The following is a 14925-nucleotide window of genomic DNA, read 5'->3' on the forward strand; positions in this document are numbered from 1 at the left end:
GACATATCTCAAGAAGGCATGCGACACTTTTTAGCATCGTATGAAATTTCTCAAGAAGGCATGTGACACTCTTCCAGTGTCATAAGACATTTCTCAAGAAGGCATACGATACTTTATAGTGTCGTATGACATAGTTTGCATGGGCGTGCGATACTTTTTAAAATGTCGCACCATGCTGAACAAATGTCGCCCATAGAAACACGAAAACACTCCCAGAAGCAAAAAGGACCAAAAATAGAGCAAAGAACCTCCACACCAGGGAGTACTGGATCTACAAAGGCTCGAGGAATGAACACTTGAGTGCAAGAACAACACAGAAAGAAGAACATCAATCCATCTAAATTACAGCAGCAAAGAACACACTGAAATGAACATCATAGTGAACTGAACAACCAAACTAAGTGTACAGTTCCTCCCAATCGTCAATAGCATCATAAGACCATCGTGGGTCCTAGCCATCCCCCGCAAGTAACATCCCAAGCCACCGACTAGATCATCGGTACTATCGTAATAGGGACGTCACTACTAAAAACATGCAACAATATAAGCATAAGAAAATCTAACATGCTAGAAGAAAAGCATAAGATAATCCTACAGTAGATAACATCACATATCACATGCTAAATAGCAATAAGCAACTAAAACAATTCACAGCATCTAATCATATGTTAAACATCATAATAATAGAATGCATCAAATAAAATAACATCATCTAAACATGATATACAAGCATCCCAATGAAAGCATAAATCACAAGAAAGCATACTCCGAAACCCAAAGTACTAAGTGAAGACATCCAGCAACGGTCACACTAGGACAAAAGATTGTCTCTGTACACCGATCCCTAGCAGTGGTGAAGGTAGCTATGCCTCCCAACCACATGGCACCCATAGGTCCACACCCACCATGCTGATGGAGATAAAGATCCAACCAAAAATACACAAAACAACATCCATGGCTAATACTCACGCCAGACAGTATGATGGCTGAACCAAGAACCTAAAACAATGCAAGGAGTAAAGGTCCTAGTCAGACACTCAATAGGCTACTATGTAGGGACTAACATCATGGAGAGTCGCTTGGCATAAAAAAGCCAAAGCTAGAACTTGTACAGATTCAACATCCTTCAACGGAAAGGCTCTTGTACCCCAAACCTTTTTATTATCTTAAGTTTTATTATCATTCACACATTTTATTTAATTATCACTTATATAAAGCTTCCTCTGCCAACCCATGACGCCATGATCGTCGGGCTGAGAGATAGAAGCCCCCTCCATATGCTACCCTACCCTACCCATGCTCATCCTATGACAAGTTCCCGTGGGCATGCATACTCCCATCCCAACCCCAATGATCATAACTTTCAGCAAATCCATAGAAGATTGGGCCTCACAAGTCACCCAACAAATGTACGCGCACGTACTCGTGTGTGGCGCACCACCATCACGAAGATCATAACACAAGGATAGGAATGAGAACACAATGCAAAACAAACACCCAACTAAAAGAAACTCAAGAGGATGAATTCTACACGAATCCCAAAGCCAATAAAACCATACATCATAAAATCACTCAACCAGCCTCAATCTGAGAGTATGGATTCTACATGAATCCTAATGATGCAATAAGACCAACAGTCATGAACTTACTCAACTGGCCTCAATCTGAGAGTATGGATTCTACACGAATCCTAGTGCTCATAAAACAAAAGCAAAGGTCCAACATAAACCATAACAAGTATAAAATCACTCAATTGAACACAACGTCGGGAGTATGGATGCAACATGCATCCCAATGCAACATAAAAGTGCAAAAGTGGTCTGACTGATATCCAAACAGATCATCAAGGTCCACAACCCACATTGTGCAAAGAAAACTCGAGAAAATAGGGTGGCATGCGAAATGAGGTAAAAACTCCAAATTTTAGAAAAATTTCAAAATTAAAACCCATTTGGCCTTTGGGTTCAAAAACCCCAAAAATTCAAAAATAAATGAAATCAGACACCGTATGCAAAAATGGCTAACATAACAGCGTAAAATCCTAAACCCTCATCCCAAAAAATAGGGAAATGTTCATACCTGCCCAACTAGGCAGAACTAACATACAAAAATGGAGGGGAACTTTAGTTCTCAGCCTCCAACCAAATAGCTACCAAAAATAGAAGCAGAAACAAAGTAGAAAAAATAAAACAGGAAAGCCCTACCTCATAGCCAAAAGGGCAAAACAGGAATCTGAACCATAAAATAAATATCTCGTAGAAGTAGCTGAAAATTGCGACAATCCAAGGTTTCCCCGAGCTGGATCCAACGAGCTCAACCTCGTGATGATCCCATACCCGTAGCTCCCACAACAAACAAAACAGTAAATCCTCATGAAGAGGATTTTGGGTTTTACTCTCCAACTTCCCAATTTGAAAGTCAGAAGTGAGGAATTAAATTCTTTTTTGGATATTTATTCACTTTTCGAGTGAATAATCGATTAGGGCAAATAACCAGCCAACCTAGTTAAATCCTGAATCGACCCAAACAAAAATAGGCTATTCCTATAAATAGAAATTCATCTATGGAAAATATGCCAAAAATAAAAATAAATCAATTAAATAGCTCAAAAACCCAAAAAAATACAGAAATCTCCTAACAACTTTCGTGACAATGCAAACCTCTAAATGCACAGACACGCTTACTAGTCTAATCACGCTTACATTATTTAATAATCTACTAGTCTAATCACCTAATTTAACCATTTATTTAATTATATTAAAATAATCTATTTACATCACTCACATTTGCATAAAGTATAACAACACAGGAATGAAGTAAATAACCATAGCACTAAATCCATCACATAACACAATCAGAGATATGTCCAAATACCAGATAACTAAATATCATCATAAAAGACGTTGTCATCTCAAAATGGCATCGTCATGAAATAAGATCAACTGAATAGCATAATAGTCTAAAATCTATGATACTAAAATCAAGGTATGACATCTGACCCTCAGGTTATCTCAAATGTAAAACCTCACATAGGAATAGATATCTCACAGATCAAAATAAAACAAGGTAAATGTCTGCAGCATATAACCAAATAATCTCACATGAACAATCCATTTAATTACTTATGCATTTAATAATGATTGATTACTCTGCATTAAAAAGGCACTTAAAACACATAAGCAAACATAGTCATAAACATGACTAACCACTGCTATAGGAACCTAGTCTAGTGTAGCATGGTAATAGAACATAGTGCAATCTCTGCACACATCTCAGGGTAATCACGGAACAACCTCATGATACCACATTGATCCTGGTAACCACTGGCACAAACCTCAGTGATCCAAAATCACATCATAATCTCAAAGATCAGACAAAGCACAACCAAAGCAACTAATACAGAAACATAAATCCAAACACCTCGATGGTGTAGACCACTCAGGGTCACAATCTTGATCCATCACAATAAAAGATCAGCAAGGTTGCATCCATCAAAATGACTTATAAAAGTCAAATGGGAGAGGCACTATAGGCTTGCCTTTTGAGTGCCAAGTTTACTCAAATTCTTCTTGTGCTGAGCTAACTCGACATCTATTTCCTATCACTCGACACCTTCATGTGTCGAGCAATCTACCACTCGGCTCCTTAAGGTGCCAAGCATAACTGGCACTCGATACCTTCATGTGTCGAGCGAATTTTTTTAAAGTTGTGATTATATTTCTCACAATAAATAGGCCTGTAGATGCTTTGCCCGTGAATTATTTGAAATGAGAGATTCTTCGTGATACAACCTTCCACCAAATGTTGTATATGTAATGTCAATATTTTCACCATTGAGACTTTATGAAGCTCTACCTTTCTGTCATTAACATGGTTCAACCATATAATCTCTTATTCAGTGTCAAATTCACAAACTCTAGAATAGTTGAAGTTATTTCAAACTACTCCCATAAAAGAATAAAAATAAACTTTCATTAGCCAATTATCTCTATAGGAGATGAGAATTTTCCTTTTTGAAGCAAGGCCAGTTTCTCTTATTCATTCTGCAACAATTCAACAATTCATCCACCCAAACATATCTCAAAATGGGTTCATTTTGTTTGAGCAGACTTAGAATGCAATTGAAATCTCCTTCATTGCAAGGAAGAACAAGTCTTTTTCTTTGAAATTGATATTCTTCTTTTTCTTTTCCAACAACTCACAAAATATGGGATGATTCAATAGAGACACTTTCACCATAAATCTATGTTGATGAAATAGGAAAGTTTGCTAGCTATATTGATGCTTCGGGTACATGCATCTTCTTTGACCTGTATCCTTTGAAGCTAGTCTTGAAGGTTGACCAATGGATTTGTATCTAAACTCATTTCCCAAGTCTGACAAAGGTGTACATCTAAAAATGAAGCTGGGACTTGAGTTTCACAACCTTGAACTCTCAAATTCTTTGAACTTACTAGTTGAACCTCAAAGTTGAAATTGGGCTCTAACATTGAACTAAAAATAGATTATGAACTTCCCTGAATCAACTAATTTTCATTTCAAACCACTTTGAACCACTGAAACCAAGCCATTGAATCATACCTATGAACCTCTCAAAATAGATAATTAAACCTGCATGAGAAAACTGAACTATTTTGAACCACTTTGAACTACTTCAAACTTTAGTTTGAAGTGGTTCAAAACTCTGCATTTGAAATTTTAAAGTCGTGCCCATATCGGGTACTAACACATTGTTAGTCTCATGAAATAACTCATCATTCCTTGGCTTAGAAACAACATCATCATTTGAATTGTAATAAACTATTCTCTCTTGTATCCTGAATTTCTCATCAACTCTCACATTTGCACTTTCCTTAATAGTCTTAGTTCTCTGATTATAACATCTATAAGCCTTTCTTTTTAATGAATAACTAGGAAACATACCTTCATCACTTCTAGCATCAAAATTACCAATGCCATCATCTCTTTTTATCCAACACTAGCAAATATTTTGAAATACTTAACTATAGTTGAGTGACCAAACCATAGTTCATAAGGTGTCTTGTTTGTGTCTTTCCTAACTTGCACTCTGTTCATAGTGTAGATTGTTGTATTCACAACTTCTCTCCAAAATATCTTGGATACATCATTTTCTGCTAACATAGCTCTTATAGCTTCTGTAATAAACTTGTTCCTTCTCTCTACAACACCATTCTATTTAGGGGTTCTCAGACCTGATAGTTATCTTTTAATTTTGTTTTCTTCACAAAACACGTTAAACTCGTTTGAAGTAAATTCTCCTCCTCTATTTGATCTTAAACATTTAATTTTCATAGCAGATTCATTCTCAACTCTACTCTTGAATGTCTTGAACTTTTCAAATGCCTTAGATTTCTCTTTAAGAAATGCAACCCACATAATTCTAGAAAAATCACCAAGTAGAATCATAAAATACCTTTCACCATAGAATCCTTTAGTCTTTGTAGGATCGCTGAGATCTATGTGTACAATTTCCAACTTTGTTGTAGTAGTAAACTTCTTGTTGGGAAAATAAGTTCTATTATGCTTTGCCATAACACATTCCTTGCAAATTGTGTTAGTAGGCTTTACAATCTTCAATAAATCTCTAACTGCAAACATTTTACTAGTCTTCACAATACTGTCAAATTTTATATGACAAAATCTCTTATGCCATAACCAACTATCATCTACCTTTGCAACCAAACATGTCATTTCAGTAGGGTTTAACTGAAATGCATTACCTCTAGATCTAGTTCCTATTCCAATTACCTTTCCATTTTTATCTTTGATCATGCATCTCCTTTCTACGAACTACAATTGATAACCTGTGTATACTAGTTATCCAACACTCAAAAGATTGTTCTTTGAGCCATCAAAAAATTATACATCCTACGTGTTAGTTTTACCATTAAGAGTTATAGATCCAATACCTTTAATTTGGCATGCTTCATTGTTTCCAACTCTGACAATTCCTCCATCTTGACTTTTGAAGTCAACAAACTTGTTAATATCACTAGTCATATGATGTGAACAACCACTATCAATTATCCAACTAGATTTCTTCTCAACCTATGATACTAAAGCTACCTTCTCTGGACTTTCTTCTTTAATTGCCACAAATCTAATTTCATCATCGCTAGCATTTAATGCTTGTTCATTAGAATCATTATCTTCATTTGCATAAAAAAATTCTCTATCTTTTCTAGACTTATGATTTCCCTTATACTTTTTCTCCCTTTTAGGACACTTACTTGAAAAATGAGCAAACTCTTTACCTGTCCAAAAAACAAAAATTTTCATACCTTCAGGTTCTCTCTTTGTAAGTAGATCAATACATTCCTTTATCTTTATGTCACCTTCTATTGTAGATCTATCTTTGCTTGTGCTACTATTCCCTTGTATGTAGTAGAAGGATTCTGGATCTATAAACTCAATACTCTACTCTTTACACAAACTTGATAGTTCACCAAGAATTTCCATCACTCATGTGTCAAAATTTCTTCTATCAGATGTAGGACTATCTTCTCTAAACATGTTCACCATGGATCTCCTAAAGTTTTTAAACTTTATCTTCAAGGACCTGATGCTCTGATACCAATTGTTAGAAACAATAGTCCACCAAGATAATTGAGAGGGGGGGAGGGGGGTGAATTAATTATCCAATAATTAAAACATTTATCTTCCTTAAACAAACTTTACCATTCAATCAATGTAAACAAAAACTATAATAAAATTCTTAGACAATTACACCAGATATGTTGACTAGGGAAACTGTTGATTAGAGAGAAAACCCTGCTGGGAATGATGCCCACAAGATGATGTACTAATATAAATATTTCTCATTAGAGGATGGAACCTGTTAGGAGTCTATTATAACATTTAGTACAATGAGTCCCTATTAGGAGACTTTGAATCCCTGTTAGGAGATTCCAACCCTATTAGAAGTTGTGGTATAATGTATGCAAGAAGATCCCACTGCCCAAATCTACAATTTCAACTACAAGTAGAGCTCATAGCTCAAACAAGTAATTTTCTATTATCGTATCCTTTCCTCTATTCTTTCCTCTATCTTGTTAGCTGGACCAATCATTGTTAGACCTTGTAGACTAGGTCACAAACCTTGGATCCAAATACCAAACCTCGGATCACTCAACAAAACCTTGGTAATGAAGTTTCCTTCACTTCCACACTGCTCTGCTCAACTTCACATTCCACACTCTCTACTGCATATCATCGATCATAAATTCATATCATCTCATGCCATGATAAAGAAAAATGTCCTTTATACTGAGTCCATAAAACAATTCCTCGAGTCGGCTGTTAGACCTTGTTAATTAATTATTATAGGACCACACTAAGAACACATTACACTTAGTGATAACATTAATCTTCTACCTTGAAAATTGAATAAATTTCTGTACACACAATATTATGATGAGTGAGCTTAGCCATATCATCATCAACATGTCTTCTCCATGTCTTCAACCTCAATCCTTGAGATATCAACTTTGCTAAGAGATATAACAAGTTTACTAGAACATGCCTCTGTAAACTCCATCTCAGAACAAACATCACCAAAAATTACATAATTTCTTCTAGACTTATCCTTTCTTCTTCTAACATTAACTACATATACTAGGTACTCAAAAGTATCTCCCATAACCTCAGGTGGTTACAATGTTCAACTAGTCATTCGTACCAACTTGATCTTTCTGATGTTCTTCTATTAGATACCACAAAAGATTGCTATGTTGACATTAATGAAAAACTCAGTCATGAATATAACATATCATCATAGTAGTACTCTCCCATAGGAATATCATCAACATTCATGCTTCCAACCAATCTTCCAACAATCACTCATGGATACTATAATTTATGTGGAATATTAGTTTATAGTTGTGACATGTATTATATGGTGATAAGAATTAAATTACATATGTTGGAATAATAAAATTAAAATTACTAATAAGCATGATTATGATGATGATCTAACTCCAACTTTTTTTATGTTGAAGGAAAGTATGTATTCCTTAAGTGGGAGGAGAAATTTTTTCATTCTAAGCAGAAACATATCATTAAAGAGTGTGACATTAACTATTATTTTTTAAAGAAAATAGGATATATTATAAAGGAGTTAATTAAACAAATTAGGTGTGATAGGTTTGAATTAGGTTAGGAAGCCATGTATTTCTTTAGATGTCTAAGAGGGAGTTCAGTTGGGAGTTCTTAGATTAGTTTGAATTTCGAATATACTCTTGTTTGGGCTTTCAAAATGCATTTAGAAGTCTATTTTATGTATATTCATTTTAAAATAGATCCCTAAGGTCTATACCTATGAGATAGGAGCTAGGTGGAGGTACAATATTTTATATTAGAAATTATGTGATGCCTATAAAGGGAAACTTTTCAAAAGTGACGAAAATAAAAGTGGGAAACTCATGATGAGGGGGGACAAGAGTGAGAGACAATAAATGCTTGGAGCCATGTGCAATAATTGTTAGAGCCCTTAGCCTTCTTTATAAAAAAAAAAATAGTTAGAGGGCTATTAGAGGAACCATTGAAAGGGATAGTTGGTTGTTTTCCCACTCCTTTCTTGGAGATAGTGAGGAGTTAGTGAGATTTTGGGAAGAAAGAAAGAGACGGGGAAGGGAAATAAAGACAAAGAGGATGGAGCTCTTGTTGTTTGGAGGATGATAGCCAAAGGAGAGCTTGATAAGAGACAAGAGAATCATTTCTTTTTTTCATTATAGTATAAAGTTAGTTAAATGTTAAAGTTTGACTTAGGATGTGATTTTAAGAAAATGTTAGGAAATGGTTTTTGTGTTGGGAAGAGCTCATATGATAGAATATATGATCTTTTGATGAAATGAGCTTATTCTTGCTTGGGGGTATGGCTAGGATCTTTTAGATCTCATGATGTCATTATGGTTGGGTGGAAAAGAGCAATGTCATTAGTGTTCTAAGATGGTCTTGTTATGATTTTCTTGATTGATTTTAGTTGTACAAGATTAGGATTGGATAATGTAAAGAGTTAATGTTGTATTTGTGTTTATGTTGTTTATTGAAATGGGAACCTTGCAACATTATTTTCATATTCAAAATAAGTGTTGATATTTTATTATGATATGATTATTTCCATTTACAATAAAAAGAGTTTATTTCCTGAAATCCACCTAGTGCATCCCCTACTCATAAATGGTATAAAATTATGTGTAAAGTTAGAATTTGATTTTCCTTTGGGAATTTTTAAATCTTATCTTAATGCAACATATATATGCAAGTCTAAACTTTATTTCTGTAAAAAAACAAAACTGAAAAAAAAGAGAAAAAATATTTAGTGTGTTGGCTAGAAAATCTAGGCATAACACTTGGTATCAGAGCCAGGTGAACAACACTGGGCATTACTAGGTCCATGATTAAAATATCCCTTTTCAGTTTGTTTTAAAGCAATTAGAAACATGTTGAAGAAATAAAAAGTTGAAATAATGCAAATTTATTAAAAAACATAAGTTATAGATTATAGAAAATGAATGTTATTAAAAAGCAAATGTTGCACATATCCAGTGACTTGCAACATCTATTGGTCCTAGGCCATCACTCCTTATGCAACCAAACATGGCCAAACCACTATCGCTATTGTTCTCAGCCAAAAGTAGTGCATGACCATGACCATGACCATGAGTTCCTTTCTCATTTTGAGAAAAAAATTAGGGCTAGGGAAGGAATTACTACAAAGTAATAAAAAAAAGTGGGGGGTTTGATTGGAGGTTTAAGATATTATAAGTGAAATCTTGTCCTTGAAGGCATGCATGTAGCATAGGGAATGCATTTAATAAATTTGTATTAAGTTAAATTAATTAAATATGTTTAAAGGGATTAGAAGTAGTTTAATGGTGATCTTGCATCTCATCTATATTCTATTTTATTTTATTGATTTTGATTTAACTCTTGGTCAACTTTTTTAAAATTTTGTTAGCTTGATTATTAATTTAAAAGTATGAGAATTAAATGAATAAATGATTTAAGCTAACTATGAAATCTCATTATAAGGCAATGTTGCCCACTACAAAGTGAATTAAATTGTGAAATAATATGATTTATCACCAATTGTTGGAAATGCAATGTATTAACTATATATTAGTAAATTTGGATGATTATTTAACCCGATTAACCTATTTAGCTATTAGTATTAATAACGCAAGTTTAATAATTTAAGACATGTATTCAAAAGGCAATCAATTAGTCAAAATTATCTAAGATTAGTTTGGTTAACTAAATTATTTGTGTAGCATTAAATGACAATTAATGTTGATGATATTGAGTTTTAAGTCCCAATTAAAGTTTGTAATAACACAAAGTTGGATTTATTAGTGTAAAATATTGGAGCATCCTTGAAGTGATTGAGGGAGTTCATGCTTCCAAAGGGGATCATGTTTTTAATCTAGTAGTGAGAGGAAAATTATGAGTGGATAAATAATGTCATTTAGTAAAGGTGACCATTTGATTTGAATATGGGGCATCTCTTTAAATTAATAAGTGGGGGTATTAGTGTTTTACATCAATCTTTTTATTCAAGTAATTCTTTTTACTCTAATTGACCTTGCAGGGAAGTCCATCTAACATTGGTTGTGCCACATAAAATTAGAAATGTTGAATCAAATTATAAGGAGCCTATGTTTTAAGTAAACTCTAATATAATTTATTACTATAGTGGATAATTTATCTATTTAATCAGTGATCATCTAAAGATCACCAATGTTATTATTAGATGTAGCAATTCATCCATATAATTTGTAAATATGAATACAAATAATAATTAAATAAATTATGATGTAAAAATGACTTTAATTTATCAAGAGATTTATTATTATTATATATATTATAGTGCTTAAATTAAATAGTTCTATTGACAACATTTGAGGGGAGATAATCTAGTATAATAGCAACTATTTGATCTTATAAATTAATTAAAGGTTTTATTTTGGAAAGTGTATTAATGGTATTAAAGTTCAAATTAGGATATAAGGAATAGTTAAACAATGTAGTTTAAATATGGAAAAGTGGGGCTTCTAAAGAAAGTTATATTAGAAAGGTATAGATAATCTAAAACTTAATTTTAAATATTTGAGGAAAATCAATGCAAGATGTGAAAGATTAAAATACATAGTTTATATTGATGTAGCCATAAAATGTAGAACAAATAATTCAGTTAGTATTGAGTGGTGGTTCTATGATTTTGCCTCAATTGTGTTCCTAATATTAAGATCTGTAAGTGTACAAGTTTGGATAGATTGTGTAGTTAACCTTACTTATCTTGGGAACCTTAGTATAGTAGTGATAAATATAATAAAATTCCACCTCAATGTTGGGAAATTTGACCCGTGGTATAGAAATGAATTTATTTTGTGATGTCTCTTAGATTGATATTTGATCAAATCAATGCATAAAATGTTTGAAGGGTGAATGCACTAAATAAACACTTTGTAAGGACTGGTAAGGTATTTAGACAAATTGAAAGGACTATGGTAAATCATTATCATACTTTAGTAAACAACACTTTATTTAATCAGCTATGAATTTGGAATCATAGTTTTAAATACTTAATTAAGATGACAATAAAAGAGGTGTAGAAGTTGAATATCTTAAAACTAATTCTTGAAAGAGGTAAATTTTGAAATAAGGTTAATTTAGCACTTTAGGATAGTAATGGTTAAATTAAGCTTGATAAAAGATGTTTAGAATGTGGATATCATAAAAATAATTCTTGAAAGATGTAAAATTTGAAACAAGTGCTACGAAGTAGCTATGTACTTGCTTCTAGTTAAGTATATAAGCATAGTTATTTAAATTAAGTTCACAACATTATAGTGTAGTATAGCACCATCCTATAAGTAAAGATCTCAAAATACCTAAAATAATACTTTGTTTGATGACTCTTTTTTTATGGAAACCATAATAAATGTCACTTTAGATGTTGTATATAATTTATAGATTATTTGTTTTCATAAAAAGAAGATTCAGCTTCATTTATTGGCCCTTAGTGTATCCAATTCGGTTAGTTTTAAATTGAGTGTTATGTGAGAATAATTGACATTTATCATTTGTATTTCATTTGATCTTTTCTACCATCATTGGGAAGTGTGTCATTTTTCTAAGCTATTGAAATATTTTCAATAGAATCATCATCAGTAATAGAATTTAATATTTTTTAAATTTAGATGCTCTCATCATTTGAAGCCATTATTTAAAAAAGACTCTCCAAATTTAGCCCAAAGTTTTGAATGAGAAAATAGAATGACACCAAGATTTTTCCCACTCCATTGAAATAGTTGGAATCACCCATATATGCCTCTAATTTGGGGTGAATTTTATAATTTTAAGGAAAAATACATCATAATAAAACCATGGCTATCTTCATTGAATGTAGAAATTCCAGGATATTCATATAAATTTGATTTTGAAAGGGAGCTCTCAATTTATTTTTGTTGAATAAATCAATTCTTGTAAGTAAACTACTCATTGTAGGTTTGCCACCATTTTCTATCTAAAACCCAAATTACAACCATTCTCAAAAGGAACAATGCGAGACAAAAGAATGGATAGCAATGAGGGTAATGAATCATTGGATTCATTTCAAAAGAAGAATATTTGTTCTCAACTCAATACCTGAGAGAGCAAGGAGTATATCTAGTGCTAAGTTTGACAAATTCAAAATTTTATTTCTTTTTCAAAAAGCTAATCCTATACCTACATTCATGTTGGTACCAATAATAGGTCAATGATAATACTTCAAAATGATTATTATCAAATCCACATAGCCGTAGATATGGTAAAGTAATGAAAAACTAGAAGAAACAAAATTTGATCATCAAAATATCCAATTTCCATGTAATTTGGATTTTTTGTAAATGTGGAATCTCAAACAAAGCACCATAGTTTGTTTTAAATTTAATGCAATCTTTTGGAATCAAAATTGAATTTGTAAAACATCTCTCAAAAATATTTCAGTTGCATTCAAACTAAAGAATATCACCAAGTATTTTAATTTATTTTAGATGATCGTGGTAGCAATTCCCATTTTTTCTCTATATCTGTATAGCCAGTGAAGCTAGTAATAGTTCTAAAATTTGGGTGAATACAAAGTAGTGTCTACTTTTATAGGCATGAATTCATGTAGTTCCTAGATTCAAATCAAACAAATTATTAATTTTAAATAATTATCAACCTAATATCTTTAAATAAATGAGCGATTATAAGGAAACTTGCAACAAAAAAAAAACCATTTTTACATAACGCATAATAGATCTAAAATAAATATGCAACTGAAATCCACATGAAAGAGAATAGATAGCATACCTACAAAAATTGTGACACAAGATATACCCTAGGAAACCCTCATTGAGGGAAAAATCCAGCCTCCAAAAGCATCCATCTTCATCTATTATTTAGCAAAAAACACCATTACAATACAACCATGGAAGGCTTCCATACCATAGCCACAACTAAGCAATCTATGTGAACAAGAATGAATCCACACATCCCATGCTATGCTTCCAACCTTCAAAAATGCTCCTTTGGCTAACTTTTCAAGCCTTGTCCCACTTGACTCTTTCCTTTTTGCCTTTTGTCTCCTCACCACAACAACTACCCTTGTGGCTGCTTATATATCAGCAAGTCCCAAAAAACCACCAAGTGGTATTACATAAAACATGTGCTAAAGCCATGTGCTACCTAATACATTGACCCCACATTTAATATTAAAATTTTAAATTTTTTTTCCAATATTAAATAATTACATGAAATATTATCACAATGTTACAATACAACTCATAAAATATATCCCATAGGAATCTTTACATGTTGCATGTCTATCTAGGTGCAACATTACATAATAAAATAAAATAATACAATATAAATAACATTATGCAATGCAACACCCATAACCTCAAAAATTTCTCACTTGTTGTATATATTGTATAGGGTCAATCTATAGCCACATAAATGAGCAAGGGAACAATCCTTCCTAGCACATCCACCATCATGGATCAAAGTACACCAAGTACTCCATCCTGGTACCCATAACAAAATCAAAGTATCTAGCATCTCAAACATGAATGAAGCCACCTTCTATTATTCTACTACCATCAGACATACAGAAAATTCATCCAAAGAGAAAACCACCCAACCTGTCACATTAAGATATCATAAAATCCTATACCAACTGAAATGCTAAGCACAAAAACCTAATCCAAATGTAATCACATGTATCTATAGTTGTCAAAATATCCATAGCTAAAGTAGCACCCACAACAAGTGTCAAACCCATCTAACTATCCATATCTCCGAAGGTACACCAAGTGAATCTCACATCATTAATATATCCAATCTATAACCTACAATCATAAGCCTCAAGAGAAATACTTATCACATATATACCAAGAGGACTCCACTACAAAAGATAATGTCAAATCTATAACCAATCCACTCACAACATCTCAAAAAAGTGAATCCATGTAGTATCAAGGATATCCACAACACATAAAATAATAACCTACAAGAACAAGTCTGATAAAAAATCTCCAATAGTCTCCCAAGCTTTCCACAACCAACAAAGGAAAGAAATAAAGAAATAACCATGTTAGCTCTCACATGACATACATGAGCACAAACCAACAATCACAATCTCTAACCAATCTCAAATCTAATGTAAGTAAATTCGAACATCCACGAAGATAACCAAGACCAAAGAGAAACCATGCAAATCATAACCTGTATCATGTCCTTCTACACACACCTCTAGATGTAAATTGTGCAAGTATGATCTACTCCATTAAACCCCAACCAAGAAGCCACAACAACACCCAAACCATAACATATAACCAATCATGGATGCAAGCCTCTCACAAGAAGATCAAACTCATA

The sequence above is a fragment of the Cupressus sempervirens genome, chromosome 1 (genome assembly GCF_028749045.1).
Source record: "Cupressus sempervirens isolate cs-2001-9-10 chromosome 1, ASM2874904v1, whole genome shotgun sequence".
NCBI lineage: Eukaryota > Viridiplantae > Streptophyta > Pinopsida > Cupressales > Cupressaceae > Cupressus > Cupressus sempervirens.